The sequence below is a fragment of the Onychomys torridus genome, chromosome 1 (genome assembly GCF_903995425.1).
Source record: "Onychomys torridus chromosome 1, mOncTor1.1, whole genome shotgun sequence".
NCBI classification, from domain to species: domain Eukaryota; kingdom Metazoa; phylum Chordata; class Mammalia; order Rodentia; family Cricetidae; genus Onychomys; species Onychomys torridus.
In genome coordinates, this window is record NC_050443.1 from 58,619,097 (window position 1) to 58,633,814 (window position 14,718).

Here is a 14,718-nt window from a genome sequence, read left to right on the forward strand (position 1 = left end):
GCTCTATGTTCACTGAGTAACCAGCCGTCTAATGTCTCTGACTGACAGAAGTAAAAAAAAAAGACGTGGGGGAGTCAACGTGCATCCTCTAAGGTCACTCAGCTTCATGGAGATTGAAGTGAGGCTATGTGGCTGAGCATCCGTGCCCCTAGAACCCCACATGGGCTCCTGAGGTGCCTGGTGATGTGTCACATGTTGGACACCAGAATGGATCTCACAGTTCTAAAGAAGTCTGGAATTGGAGTGTGAGTAGGGTCTTGTTCTCTCACAGAGTTCCAGAGCTGTATCCCTTGCTCCTCCCATCTCCTCATGGCTTCTGTCCATCCTTCCTGTACACTTGAAACTGCTTCCCTCCACTCTCTGCTTGAGATGCCTGTGCACATGTCTGAGTCTTGAATGGCCTTATGAGGACTCAGGTCACAGGGTTGGGACTTGTCCCAGGACTGTACAACTTCATCATTAACTACTGACAGCTGCAAAGACACTATTAGCAAGGAAATCTGCATGAATGTGAACTGTGGGAGGACACTACTTGACTGCTGCAGTCACTGGGCCATGCTGCCTTTCCAGGGACATGGCTACCGTGAGGAAAAGATAGAGGATCCAGCCAAGTCAGAGAGATGCAGGAGAAAAACTGTGCCCACACGTGGGCACTTTCTCTCTTTCCCAGGTGAGAGTCACTCCCCCACTGTGCCAGCTCTTATGAGGAAGAATGTGAGTCTACCACCATGTCATCATGAGCAGTGGGGTACAGGTCTGCCTTCCACTGGCAAGTCAGCGCCTGAAGGGTGGCACCCATGCCCAGTGCCAAGCAAACATAGTGATAACAGAGAGGCACCCAACAACAAGGTGGGACAAAGGTAGCATTTATAAGGATTCCCTATTCCCCTGCCTCCTGTGCCTGGCTTCTCCGTACCTGAGGACTGAGAACATCACTCACAGACCCACAGCAGATTAGTTTAGAGCTCTTCCTGGGCAGAGGAAGCTGTCACTCTGTCAAGGTATCTGGGTTACCTCTCCTTCTGTCCCATGGGCCTGACACCCAAGAAGCAGTGTGTTTGCTGTCAAGCATCACAGCTCGAGAAGTCATTCTGAAATTTGGCAATGGAAGCTCATCAGAGGGAAAACATCCCAATTTGTTCACAGCTTCCCTGACAAATCCAAATTCAAACAGAGTATCACCCTTGGGTGTTGAGAAAAGAGAGCAGCTGGCACCAGGGATGAACCAAAGCAAGATGTCCTGCCCCAGCGCAAGCAGAGCCCCAGCAACCTGTTCCCTTTCTGCATCCTCTGTTCCCGATTCAGTCACTCGCTGAGTGCAGAAGGTACACATTCACTCCCATACTACACTAGCGCTGATGCTCTGCCCCCACCACCAACCACTCGTGCCCATCTGCCATCGTCTACAAATCATGTTATATAAGAACTATGGATCTGGTGAGAGCTCCAAAGACTCAGGAGAATGAGACAACCTCAGCAGCTTAGAATTTGAAGTCAGTGTGTGTTCAAAATATAACTCTGATGGCCTGTGGGCACAGGGAACCACCGGGCTTCAGCTTAAAGGACAGTACCACACTGAGGTCTCTTATGGAGAAACCATCTACATGGTTTCCCTAGAAACCTCCCAAGTGTAAAATACCCAAAAATGGTCCCACAAGGAAGATCGAAGCTGTGGAGCCAGACCCACCTGGACTTCAACCATATCTGCCACATACTAGCTTGGGGAGCTGGCACCACTTACTGGTCTTTCTACTCCACAGTTCCTCCTCTGCAAAACAGGGATTGTTCCAAGACTCAAAGAGAGTACTTGCTCAGGACCAGGCCAGAGGGGGGACTCAGCAAGTGGGGCAGGAAAGAGGAGGAGGCTTCTGAGTTTTGACTACCATGTGTCAGGAGGAACTCATGCCTCTGACCCAGAATCACAGTCTGGAGCAGGGACCAGGGTCCCCTAAGAGATACTATCCCCAGGTAAAGGTAGGTGACCATGCTGACTGTACCTCACAGGCCATCTCCCAAAGAGTCCAAAAGCTCAATGACATGACCACCAGCCCCAGAATCTGCATCAGCTGCCCCCCACCTCCTAATATCTGCCCCCACACTAGCTCTTGTGTGCTCTTGAATGCCAGGTCTCCCTAGCCTGCTAATTCTTCATTTTCATCTAAACCCACCTGTTTATAACCCAGCCTATGTGCCCAGTGAGGCCTTCCCCTTCCCAGTGGGGGAGACCATCTGTACCAAAAAGGACATGAGATCACCCACCTGGTCTCTCTCATATTGCAGCCTGCGTGACAGATGCCATAGCAACAGCCCTAGCAACGACAGCAGACAACCTCTTTACCACAGACTGATGGGAGATTTGTAAACAGCAGACAGCCTGAATGGGAGAAGGGCTGTAGAGGGTCTGGGTACACTCACCTATGTGAGACAGCTCCTGCTCAGGCACAGAGGGAACAACACTAACTCAGCTGGACCCTCTCTTTCCACATCACAGAGAAACAGCCAGTGGAAGACAGGAGAGGCCTGAAATCCCTCTGACCTATAGCCAATTAAGCTATTTCTTCTCCAGCCAGCTGTGTGGCAGCCGCCCATGTGCTGATGCTCGGTAACTGGCAGTCCCTAATACCCAGAGACAGAGGCCAGGCAGAGAAACTTCAGGCAGCAGCTAGAATGCTGTCACTTATGGTGGGAGCCCTGGCCTCCTGGCTTCCCTGGTCATCAGTAATGGAGCCAGCCATAAGTCTAGAACATAGGACCAACGGCCTGCTTCCCTCCCACTCTGCCAGACTCTGGATGCTGACATTCTCCCTGAACAAAACCAACCAAACCCAGACCATATCGGCCCAACTCTGGAGGGCATTTGCAAAGCGGTATGTGCCAGGGGAAAACTGGAGCTCTTAGAGTAGGTGACTTCCCCAGGCTTCCGGGCAAGTTAAGGGGACGAGAGTAGAACCGAACTGGATTGTGGCACTTGCTGACATGCAAAAGACACTGGGTTTCATAACCCGCATTGGAAAGGAAGGAATAAGAATGGGTAGTATATCACACATGCTGAGGCCATCTGAGACCCAGCCAGGCGGCAGGTATATCCACCACATCAGTCTGGGACATGATCTCTACACCTGTGCTACAGTGAAGCCAAACCCAAGGTCGTGCACCTCCAACTAGCAAACCTGCATGCCAAGCCTGGAAGACCTTCCTCTACCCGCGCCTTGCTCCCACCAGGTAGGCTGAAAAGGTATTTGCTATCCAGAGGAGAGCGCTTCAAATGCCTGCATAGATCCCTGAGTAAGTCAGACTACAGTTAAATCTGCTTCACTTTAAAGGAAGATATAATCAGAAGACCAAAATGCAATAAGAAAAGAAGACATACAGCAATTGCCAGGCCAGGGTGGCAGGGAGGGCCATGAGTCCAGGCCACATGCGGGGCTACAGGAGCTACTCCAGGAAAGAGACAGTGTTTGGGTGGGCACTCAGGAGAATCCTGTGTCTTCATTTCCATTATTGCTGGATAAGATGTGGGTGGGTGGACACCTGGAAGCCTAGCTTGTCTTCACTTACTATTTGATCTTAAATATCTTCTGATGTCACTAGAATTTTATTTTTTAAAGTGAAAAAAAAGAAAAAGAAAACGTAAGAGATTGAACACATGTTAGAAAGGCAGAAAGTAAGAATGAACACCAAAGGCCTGACCCTGGTGTGGTGCTCGCTTTTTCAATGAGGATCTCACTGCACTAAAGCTCACAATCTTAATGGGGAGCAGGGTAAGATGGGGAACACTGAGTCTCAACCCAGTGATAGGGGGATGGAGAAGTCAGGGAACATCTTATCCGATGGCTCCCCAGACTCTGACTAGATTACAACAAACTCAAGCTAATGACACAGCTGTTGAGACCAATTAAGCTGAACAATAGAAAAATTGCAGGGCTGTTTGGTCCCAATAATATGAGATTAATTTATCAATACGGCTTATGTGGGACTAGAGAGATAAGGTCCCTCTGTGAAGGAGGGTTTCTTGCACACCTTATTTACATATGAATCTCTTTTCTCTAGGAATCCCAGAAAGTCAACTTTTCACCCCATGGAGGAGGGTGGGGAGCTGCCAGGGCTGACTTAACCAACTGGATACACAGAGCTGAACTCAAGAGACTCTGTAATCCAGGAGTCAGTAGAGACCCTGCCTCCCAACTCTGACATGTGACTACATTCCATGTTCCTTCTAGGCCTGCCTGCCATGAAACTCATCCTCAAACCTCACAGAAAGCCTTCAAGATAGGTGCCATGACTGTCCTCATTTTACAGATCAGGAAACAGCAGTAGAAAGCTGCCACCAGCAAGCCACAGCCAGAGAAATCCAACTAAAGCAGACTCTACAAGCTGTACACACAAACCTGAAACCGATTTTCAACACTACAATTATGAGGCTTTTTTTAAACAGTACCCCCTTTTTACCTATCACTTTCAGCCTACAAGGCATATTCTTGTCCTGTTTGGTATAGACTCCAGGTAGCCATTCTGTGAACTATCCTTCAGATAGGTAAGAAAACCAATACACACAGAGCTCAAAGACTTGCCTGAGATGTTTAGGTTGTTTCAGATGAACAGCTGTCAGGTTTAACTGTGTAAGGCTGCCATTACCGCTAGCCAAAGGTAGCTGTGTAAGGGCTCTTGGGCATAGTTTATAGCTCCTGGAAAGAGTAATTCTAAGCAGTAAGCAGAGCTCCCCCATCCAAGGGATGGAGTGCCAGATGCTGTGCACAACTGCCCTGTGAGCTAACTGCCGTTATTGACAGCTGTCTTCATCATCCAGCATTGTTGTGACTCAAGACCACAACTGGGCAATTTAGGAAAGCATTGATGTCTCATTACTCCAGAATCTGGAAAGTCCAATATCAAGGTACCAGCATCTGGGAAGTGTCACTTGATAGGGTCATCCCATGACAGAAGACAGAAGGCCAAAAAGAGAAAGTGATGGGGGGTAGAAAGGGCTAAACCTACCCTTTTATAAGGAACCCACTCCAAAGATAACTAACTCACTTCCTTGATAACAGTATTAATCCATTCATGAGAGCAGATTCTTCATGGCATTATCACTTCTTAAAGGTCCCACCTCTAACACTGCTGCGTATGGCATTAACTTTGCAACCCATGAACCCCCATGAATGGGGTTCACATTCAAGCCTCAGCAATAACAGATCATCATAGTGAGGACAGACGAGAGAGGCTTAATGGCTCAGCAGACATCCCACCATCAGGTAGCACTGAGTGAGACACACAGGATCCTTTGAGGATGCAGGGATACCTCACTGAGCGTCTGCTGAGCTCACATTCAGCATGACACCAGGAGGAAGAGGAGTGGGGAGAAAGGCTGGGAAGAACAGGGGGAGAGGAGATGGAGGCTGGTAGGCGGGCAGGCAGCTGCAGAGAGAAATCACTTGCCTCCCCTAATCCCCCGCCCTCCAGGCCAGAGCTGCAGGTGGGGAGGGGTTGGGACTCAGCACAAAGCAGATGTTAGCAGCTCCCAGGAGAACACCCCCAGCACATGAGCCCAGGGCCTACAGTGACCTTCCCCATGTTCAACCCAGTAGAACGTCCTTGACCAGCTTGTCAGGGCAAAGCGTCATATCAAAGCCACCAGGGAGGGCTCAGGGGCCTGAGTGGCCAAGCATGAGCACTGGTCACAGCTGTGCCCCCTGCTGCCTCGTTGCTCCGTTCTTCCCCAAAGCTCCTCTCTACCCACGTGATATGAGGTTGAAGGAGCAGCTGGCAGGCAAAAGACCACACCAGGGACGGGATGGTAAAAGCCATGGAAACGAAGGCAGATGCACAGCGTGTTTCCCAAAGCAGGACTTGGGTACACCCTGGTGCCTTGAAGCAGGACCGAAGCAGATTGTGTAAGAGCAACTATGACAAGGGCCGTACCACCACCTTATAGTCATGGTCTCGGACAGGGGAGCCAATCTCCCTAGCAGGCTCATGCGTGGTTTGGGGAAATGGACTCTAGCCAAAGGAAGTGGGCTGCTGGGCAGAAAGGGACAGATGTGTCTTGAAGTCTTATAGTCTAGTCTTGCTGCCTGTCCCATTTCTGCTCCTGGTCCTCCAAGGTGGGAAGATGTAAGGAATCCCACCCATCTACACGCTTCCGCTGCCATGGAGAGCTCTGCGGCTACACCTTCTTGGCCATGACTGTCAGCTAAAATCAGCCCTTCCTCCCTTCAGATGCATCTTGTTAGGAATTTGGTCACAGGGACAGGAAAAGTCAATAGTACAACTTTGTCAGATCGTAGGATAGGAAGACTAGATGGACCACTGAAAGTGCATTATCAGAGTAGGAGTTAAGACTCAGAGTGGGGACCAGAGACAAAAAGAAGTACCTGCAAAGACAGAGAACACCAAGGGAGCACAGGCAAGGGGTCATGGGGTGAAACTGCAAACCAGGTAGACCCAACCAGGTGGCACTCATCCCCTTACTCCTTGGAGATGCAAACTTAACAGGACACAAAGCTGGCCCCCAGGCCATGCTCTCGTGAGCCAGGAGGCTCACACGGCACCTTGAGGCTGGAGAGTGCTGTGGTCTGACCTGGGGTGATCGAAGGTGCTCCTGCAGAGTTGGTGCTGGAACTGTAAAGCATAGTCTTGGAGTCTGAGCTTAAAGTGGGACAGGGTGGGAAGGGCCCTGTATGAGCACTGGGCCTGGGGATAAGAGCCCAAATGCGGAGTGTGATTCCCACTGCAAAGTGAGGATGATTCCTGCAGTCCCAGAGCCCAGACCTTAACCAAGAGGGAAAGTTGAGGCCAGAAGGGAAGCTGGCCAGCAGACACTGAGGCTGGATACCAAATGGTGAGGAATTTAAAAGGTTCTGCTTCCCAGCAGAGGATAGGACACCCAGTGCACACAGACAAGCCCACTATAGTCCATTCTTTGGGGCCGGAACAAGCTGGGCCCAAATACTCTATTATCACCCAGCTAAAGGACTAACAAACCTCTGAGCCTCGATTTCCTTATCAGCCCACTGGAGTTAACAGTGAGGTTAAATTCTGACGTGTAATTATTCCTGAAGATCCTCTCCATACAGTCCCCAGCCTGGCCTGGAGCATACTAAGTAAGACTCTAATCATCAGCAACCACCACAAATGTCACCATGACTTCCAGCCTGCTATCTACCCTGCGGCCCAGGAACACACAGCACAGGTAACCCCCAGAAATGACTCTGATCTGAAAAGGTGAGTCTGATAAGCCCAGCCTGGCGCTGACCTTGAGGTGCCCCCAGCACCATGGAGGCAGGCCGGGCAGCAGAGGTGTGCACAGCCCTGTCTCAGGAGCAAAGAGGGAATGGGGCTCTGTGGGGTGAGCTGGAGAATTAAACTGACCCTCTGGGGAACAGGGTGTCAACAGCCCAGGGGCTCTGAAAAGCTGATGACTTTGATCATGTTTGCTTTTTTATTTTCCTGTAATTATCTCCATTTTATTCCTCCTTGGTAGGTAGGGGATTCTTTTCATTTAAATGCAAAAAGACACAAGAAAGATAGTATTTGGCACAAGGCAGTGGTTAGCTGACCATGCCCTTTGGGGCAGGGGGCAATGCCAGCAGGGATCAAGAGAAATGACTCATGATAAACTGAAGGGGCTCCGTCAAGACACCCTACTAGATCTCTATCTCTGAGCCCACTGCCATGCCTTTCAATATGAGTCAGGGTTTTGCCTGAGAGACACCATCTTTGTATATACACACAAAAAAAAAACACAAACAAAAACAAAACCTTGGCTGGAAAGATGGCTCCTTTGGTAAACTGCTCTCCTCACCAGCATGAAAAGCCGAGTTTGATCCTCCAGTGCCAAAATTAAAAGCAGAGGGGGTGTCTGTAATCCCAGCAGTGGGGAAGTGGAGACAGCTGGATCCCTGGGGCTTGCTGGGAAGCCATAATGGTAAGCTCCTGGTTCAGCAGACAAACCTGTCTCAAACAGGAAGATGAAGAGCAGTCCAGGAAGATATACATAGACCTCTAGACACCATATGCACACATACAGCCCCTAGTAAACACTGGGCTCAAGCAGAGGGGCCACAACCAAGGGAGTATCACCAAGGTAGGACCTCAGAGGTACCTACTAGATAGTGTGGCCTTATAAGAAAGAGCAGGCCACCAGCAGGCTGCAAGGCAGCCCCCTGATGCTCAGCAATGGGGGCTGGGTGGAGATGCAGGAGAACAGGCCACAAGTTGGGCTGACCCTCACTCTCAACCTCCACTTCTCGGAAAGCCATCTGACTCTCGTGGTGTAGGACACAGACTGGTCTAGGGCCAAAGGCTACATCCATCTTCAGAAGTCCCTCCTCTGTTGTCTGCCTACCTTACCCTGATTGATACACTCTGGGGCACTGAGCTGACCCTGGGCTGTGCTGCACCTGCAGCTGATGCAAACCTCCACTGAATCCCATGCCTGCCCTGGCCCACACTCATGAGAGCAGATGGCCATCTTTTCTGTTCCACTATTACCCTCCCTCACCTGGGGAGATCTCCCATCCAGGTCACTGAAAAGACCTGGGACATGGAGCATGAGATGCCTCTTCTGTCTAAAGTACAAACATGTACCTTTCCCACTTGCCTCCCTCCTACAGAGACAACAGCTGCCCCTTTCATTCATTCAAAACCTACCATCAAGCTAGACCCATAGCCTCACAGCTGTGCAGCCTGTCCTGACCTTCCAGGAAATGACAGCTTCAGTGTGTGGCCCTCACCCTCTCTCTTCTAGCTGTATTATAACATGTTGCCCCGCCCCATCCAGTTGATCCTGTTCTTTCTAGCTCTCACCTAATGTGCCTTCTTCCCTCAATCACAAACACATCTATGTCTCCCACATACTTAAAAAAAAAAAAAAAATTCCAAATGGTATGTGACACTCACCTAAGAAGCAGAAGCAGGAAAGTTGAAAGATTGAGGCCAGGTTGGACTACTGAGTGAGACTCTGTCTCAACAACCAAAACAAAAACCAAACAAACAACAAACAACTACTTCCCTATCAACCTCTCACTGACCTTCTTGTCTGGAACTTCAAGCCCCAGAAGCTCAGCATGTAACTTTGGAAATGGGACCTTTGCAGTGGTCATTAACTAAAATGAAGTCATTAGAATGGACCTTTACTCTGTGTGACTTCCACAAAATCATCAAAAGGAGAGCCTGTGTACCAGCCAATAAGCCCTCCATCCCATAGGGCAGCACCTGCACAGACCCCTCCCTCCCACTTCCATTTTCTCACCTCACATCCCCCTGCCTCACTACTGACATCAAAAGCAATGTGGCCATCCACTCAGCCTTTCAGGCAGCTAGTGGTAACCAAGCGTGGACCACGAGGCTCCTGTGCAGACAAGACATCCAGGGAGAAGATGCTCTTAGGTCACCCTCCAGGAGCTTCTTACCTTTGGAGTGGACTCACTCCTTACCTCTACCACTTCTTTTTGTTTGTTTGTTTGGGTTTTTTGTTTGTTTTGTTTTTTTTTTTTTTTTGGAGCCTTTCCTGGAACTCACTCTGTAGACCAGGCTGGCCCAGAACTCACAGAGATCCACCTCCCGAGTGCTGGGATCCATCCACTAATTTTACTGTAACATTTTCCATGTGACTTTGCAGCAATGTTTGGAAGGGCTATATCCTTCTCCACCGAGATGTCCTGGGCACTCTCCAGCCAAAAAAGAACACCCTGGTCCATGGCTAACACAAACTGTAACCAGAACTGTCAAAGGGAACCCCAGGGGGTTCAGCCAGTGGCTAGTCAGGGTCAGACCTGTAAATAACAGACAATGCCCTGGTGGCACTGGCAGCCCTGCGTTTCTTCCCTAGCTGGTCTCTACACACCTGCCTAGGGCACTTATTCACTCCCACCTCCCATCTGTACGAAATAAAGCAATCAATGGTACAAATATTTTATCTAGTTCACCACATGGCTATTCTATTCGAGGTGGATAAATCAATGTAGCCCAGGGAGCATGGAGCAGAATTTCTCATTGAACTGACATCGGGAACATTTGTTCCAGCTTAGAAAATCTAACCACATTATAACGCAGCTGGGGTGCAGAATTGGGTAGCATGCACTGGTTCCTCCACCTCCAAGAGTACACTGGCTGAGGAGGACAGAGAGAGCCCAGACTGCCAGTGTGCAGGTATAATCACAGATTCTGGATATAGACTGCCTAAGCTCCCTTTCTCCTATCAATGTTGGTTGTGTGTGGTTTGGGGCATGCAAAACTATGAAATGGGAAATCGGTTGTGATTTTACTAAATTCACAAAGCCACGGAATGGAAAATGCCCAGCATAGCTCTAGGTACATAGCATCCGGGGTAAAGTGATGCTGCCTTTAGCTAACTTCGTCCCTTTCAATATCCTAGGCATCACCACACTGTAAGTCATTCTTCATGAGGAGCATCCCCGTAGATGCTTTCCAAAATAACTCAGAGACTGTTGATGGAGCCCTGATCCTTCTAAAGTATATCACCTCTCCAAAGTATGTGTCATTTTGAATTCAGAGAACATGACCCTGGAAGATTGACTAACATGGAAATAACCCTGTTAACCCACTAATAGGTACCATGAACCAATCCAATTTTGCCAGCCTTCCTCCTAAGGTGGTAAACAGCTACCTCGAAAATCAAGTGAGTATAGGCGAATAACTATCCTCTTAATTTTCCTGTGCATTATTAATAACTAGGTGACACCTAGTTTTCTTTGTTGAAGATCAAGTTTTTTTGTTATTTTTAATTATAGGTATTGTGTACGTCTGTGCATGGGCATGTACACTACACAAGCATGCAGATGCTTTCAGAGTCCAGATGAGGGCATTGGATCCCCTGGAGCTGGAGTTATGGCTGGGATGTGTCACTCAATCTTCTTTCCCCTCTCCTTGGCACCAATACCTTGGTTCTTCATACATACTACCTGGCAATGCAATTGTGCCAAGGTAAGCCTGCAGCAAAAGAGAGGCCAGATTTGCCTGTAGGACGGGCCAGAGGAGAGTGGACACAGAAACAGAAGGTACTTACAAATACAGATAAAGGTGAGAAGTGTTTGTAGCTGATGTTAATGCAGCTCCCACAAGAGAAGCCCATGGCCTGGGAAAGACTAGCTGACTGGACAGCTGTGAAGAAGGCTTTCACCTGTTCTCAAACAAGCTGACCCTGCTGATTCCCTGTGGTGACCCTTCGCTTCACTAAGAAGGTCTCCAATCAGAAACATTACATCGGCTGGAGCCATGTCTAGGCTTCATGCTAATCCTCTCCCCCAAAGACCAGCAACTCAGGGTCCCAAAAACAGAAGGCACAGTTCTCTCCACTTGCTCTAGATCTGATGGCTCCTCTTTTCTTTCATGGATTATAGCCCTCCATGATCCTGCGATTTGTTACATCAACACACAATCAGCATTGTTTGAATTGATTGATTGATTACTCTGTTCACCTTGACCCCACCCACATCACTTTGCAATGGCCTCCAGCTTTCCTCCACTTTTGCCTACACCTCCCCTCCTCAGTCCACGGTGTGCTGCAGATTATCCTTAGAATGCAAACTAGAAATATCTGCTTGGATGCATGTAAACACACACACACACACACACACACACACACACACACACACACACACACCACGTACACATATACAACATACATACAATAGTCTTGTCTGATTCACATATTGAACTTGGGCAAATTGAGTTCTTTGCACCCAGGAAGACTGGGAAGAGGAGGAGTAACTACTTTTGAAATCCTCTGCTGCAGCCCTCTCATTCACTGTGGTATAACTGTGCCCCAGCTCACCTGAGCTGCTGTGTGTCTCTCAGAGTGGGCACAGCTTACAGTGCTCAATCAGGAATTAAAATCTTTCCCAAGGCCATTTTTTGCCTTCTGTACTAATTGTAGAATCAACTTTACTATGAAATTTAATGGAAATCTATTAGAGTGTGTGTGTGTGTGTGTGTGTGTGTGTGTGTGTGTGTGTGTCTGTCTGTCTGTCTGTCTGTCTGTCTGAACATATGAGTGATTTCTTTTCCTATTTTCTACTTTTCACCACTGGTTTTTTTTTTTTTCATTCACAAACTATCAAAACAAAACTGCTTGAATGTTAAGATTTTTCTGCCAACCCTCTGACGGCTCCTATCATTGAGCCAACAAGGTGCAGAGGCTGAGCCTGGTGTTCTCCGCCATCCTCAAGTGAATCTTGGGGCTGATTGTCGGTTCCTCTGGGTTCCCAACTCTCAGGTAAACAGGGACCTTGCATCTCCTCAATCCCACCCATCACTTCTGCTGTACACTACCCCTAAAACAGCCTTCCCTCCTTCCCTATCCAGATCCCACCTACTCACCAAGGTTCACGGCTACATTGCCTCTTCCTCAGTTTCCCAAGCTGCCACCTCATCCCACTGCATATTGCTATATGGCAATCTCTTTCCTTGCAGGTGCATCTGTCTCATCAGCCTGGACCATCCCCCACCCCCCGCATTGTGTCCTCAGCAGGGTGCTCTGTACCCTACAGATGCACAAATATGGAGGAAGTTAAGTGCAGTGAACTGGATTGAACTGGATTGACCATCTGTGAGTTGGGCTAATTTGACTTGACCTTCATTCAATAATAATATGCCTTGAACCAAAGTTTGGGGAAATTTGGCAAACCATGCAGTACTCAGGATTTTAGTCTATTGTGTTTTTGCTTTTTTTTTTTTTTGTTCTGATTGGTTGGTTGGTTAATCGGTTGACTGGCTGGCCATTTTCTCAGTGGTAAGTAAGTTGGGAATCTGGTCTTTTGTCACTTTATTTGAAAGGAACTATCTGCTGACTAGCTAAGTCCCTCCATGAGTGACTTCTGAGGAGTTGATTTTCTATACATTGACCCTTGGCAAATGGTGACCCGAAGCTTTGAGAAGAGTTACGGAACATCCCAAGAAATGGACCAGAATCCTGCTAAGGACCAGAAGACACTCAACTCCAAGCCCTGTAGAGCCATTTCAGAGTAATCCATAGCAACCCTACCCTTTGAGAGTTCGGGAAAGTTAAGGCCATTAACCCTTACTAAGCCCGGAGTCATGGACCTCCCACAGCATCAGGACAGAGGGTGCCAGGCTGCCTGAACCCCTTGCCCTCCCCCGGCCAAGAATCAAAGTTTGACTAAAGCTCAGTCTTTGCTTTATAAATCTCTGCCTCTTAATGATGGCTTCAAGGCTGAGGGGAAAAAGGACCATTAAACTCACTGAATAAGTTAATGGGGCAGAGAGAATCTATTTCGGAGCCACCCCGGGCTATTTTCCTCTGGAGCTAAAGCCTGAATAAGCAAAAAGAAAAAATTAAAACCATAGAGCACATTACCAATAAATAACCCCGGGTGTAATCTCTCCGCAGCTAGGACCTCATCTGCGGTGATACTGTAATGCAGGTCTGTCATAAAGCACCTCCAGCTCAGAGTTCTACCTGCAGTTCTGACTGGGGCCCTTCCATCCCTGTGTCTGTAAGGGATGATGCAATGTTACTTACTCTCCAGCCGCTGTCCAGCCCGCCACTGTCCAGCCAGCCCACTGTCCAGCCCACCACTGTCCAGCCATCCCATTGTCCAGCCAGCCCACTGTGCATCCAGCCACTGTCCAACTTGCCACTGTCCAGTCAGCCACTGTCCAGACTGTCACTGTCCAGCCTGCCACTGTCCAGCCTGCCACTGTCCAGCCTGCAGGTTCCTTAGGGATCATGGGGAGAAGGTGCCTCCACAAAATCCACACAAACTCAACTTGGCATCTCATCAGACTATCTCAAGACCTTCCAATTCCCCTGCTATAGAGATTTGGCCCCAACAGAGGATGCCCAGCTGTCTCCAGCTCTCTAGAATTTGCACCTTGGACCTGCTCTGGGGACCTCAAAGCTTATTCTCTCTTCATTCTACAGTTAATACAGGATGTTGGTTTCTTTGTCTGGACATCTCCACTTCTTGAGAACATCTCTTGCTTTCCTTCCTCCTCTCCCTCCCCAAACCCCTGACAGTTTCCCACTCCCTGGGCTCACTGGGAGAGACCTGCACTCGCCACTGCCTCCCTAGAACAAAGCCTGAAACCTGAGTCTTAGGGCAGGGAAAACACAAATAATTAAATAAGCCAGAACTCCTGTTGGTAAATGTTGAGTCCCACTAGACACACGGTGTTTACTCTTTAATATTTAAACATGTTAATTAAATCTCTGAATAAACAAATATATTTTAGCAAGTAGTGTTCCTGAGCTGGAATTCTGTCACCATGCCCCTAGGTACCTTTCAGATGGAGCTAAGTTTTTCTAAACTACTTCCATGTGTTGACAAACCAGGTAGGGACTGCTGACTATCCCACGTGGCCTGGTCTTCCAGCCAAGAGAAAATAGACATGGCCCCTTAGCACATCACCCCTAGGGACTCCAGGATGTCCCTCAGCCTCCCTGACCTTTCAAAGGCTCCCAGGCCTCCTATGCCCAGTAGGTGCTCTGGTCAGTCATGGTTTATCCTCTCACTTACTCAGCCAGGCACATCTAAGTGCTAGAGGGCGAGAGATAGACAGAACAAGAGCTCAGCTCTACTCACCAAATGTCTCACGATCATTTCTTTTGCTTTTTGTTTAGAAATTTCATGTAGCTCAGACTGGTGCCAAAACCTCTATGTAGCTGAGGCTAGCCTTAAACTCCTGATCATCCCCCCACACACACACACTTTCCAACTGTTGGGTTACATCATGTGC

The 14,718-nt window shown here is 48.6% G+C and overlaps 1 protein-coding gene across 5 annotated transcripts in view; it reads right to left on the minus strand.

The window, feature by feature from the left end:
• Window positions 1–14,718, minus strand: part of Ntrk3 (neurotrophic receptor tyrosine kinase 3) — a 354,645-nt gene that overhangs the window by 320,969 nt on the left and 18,958 nt on the right. The window lies entirely within an intron of this gene.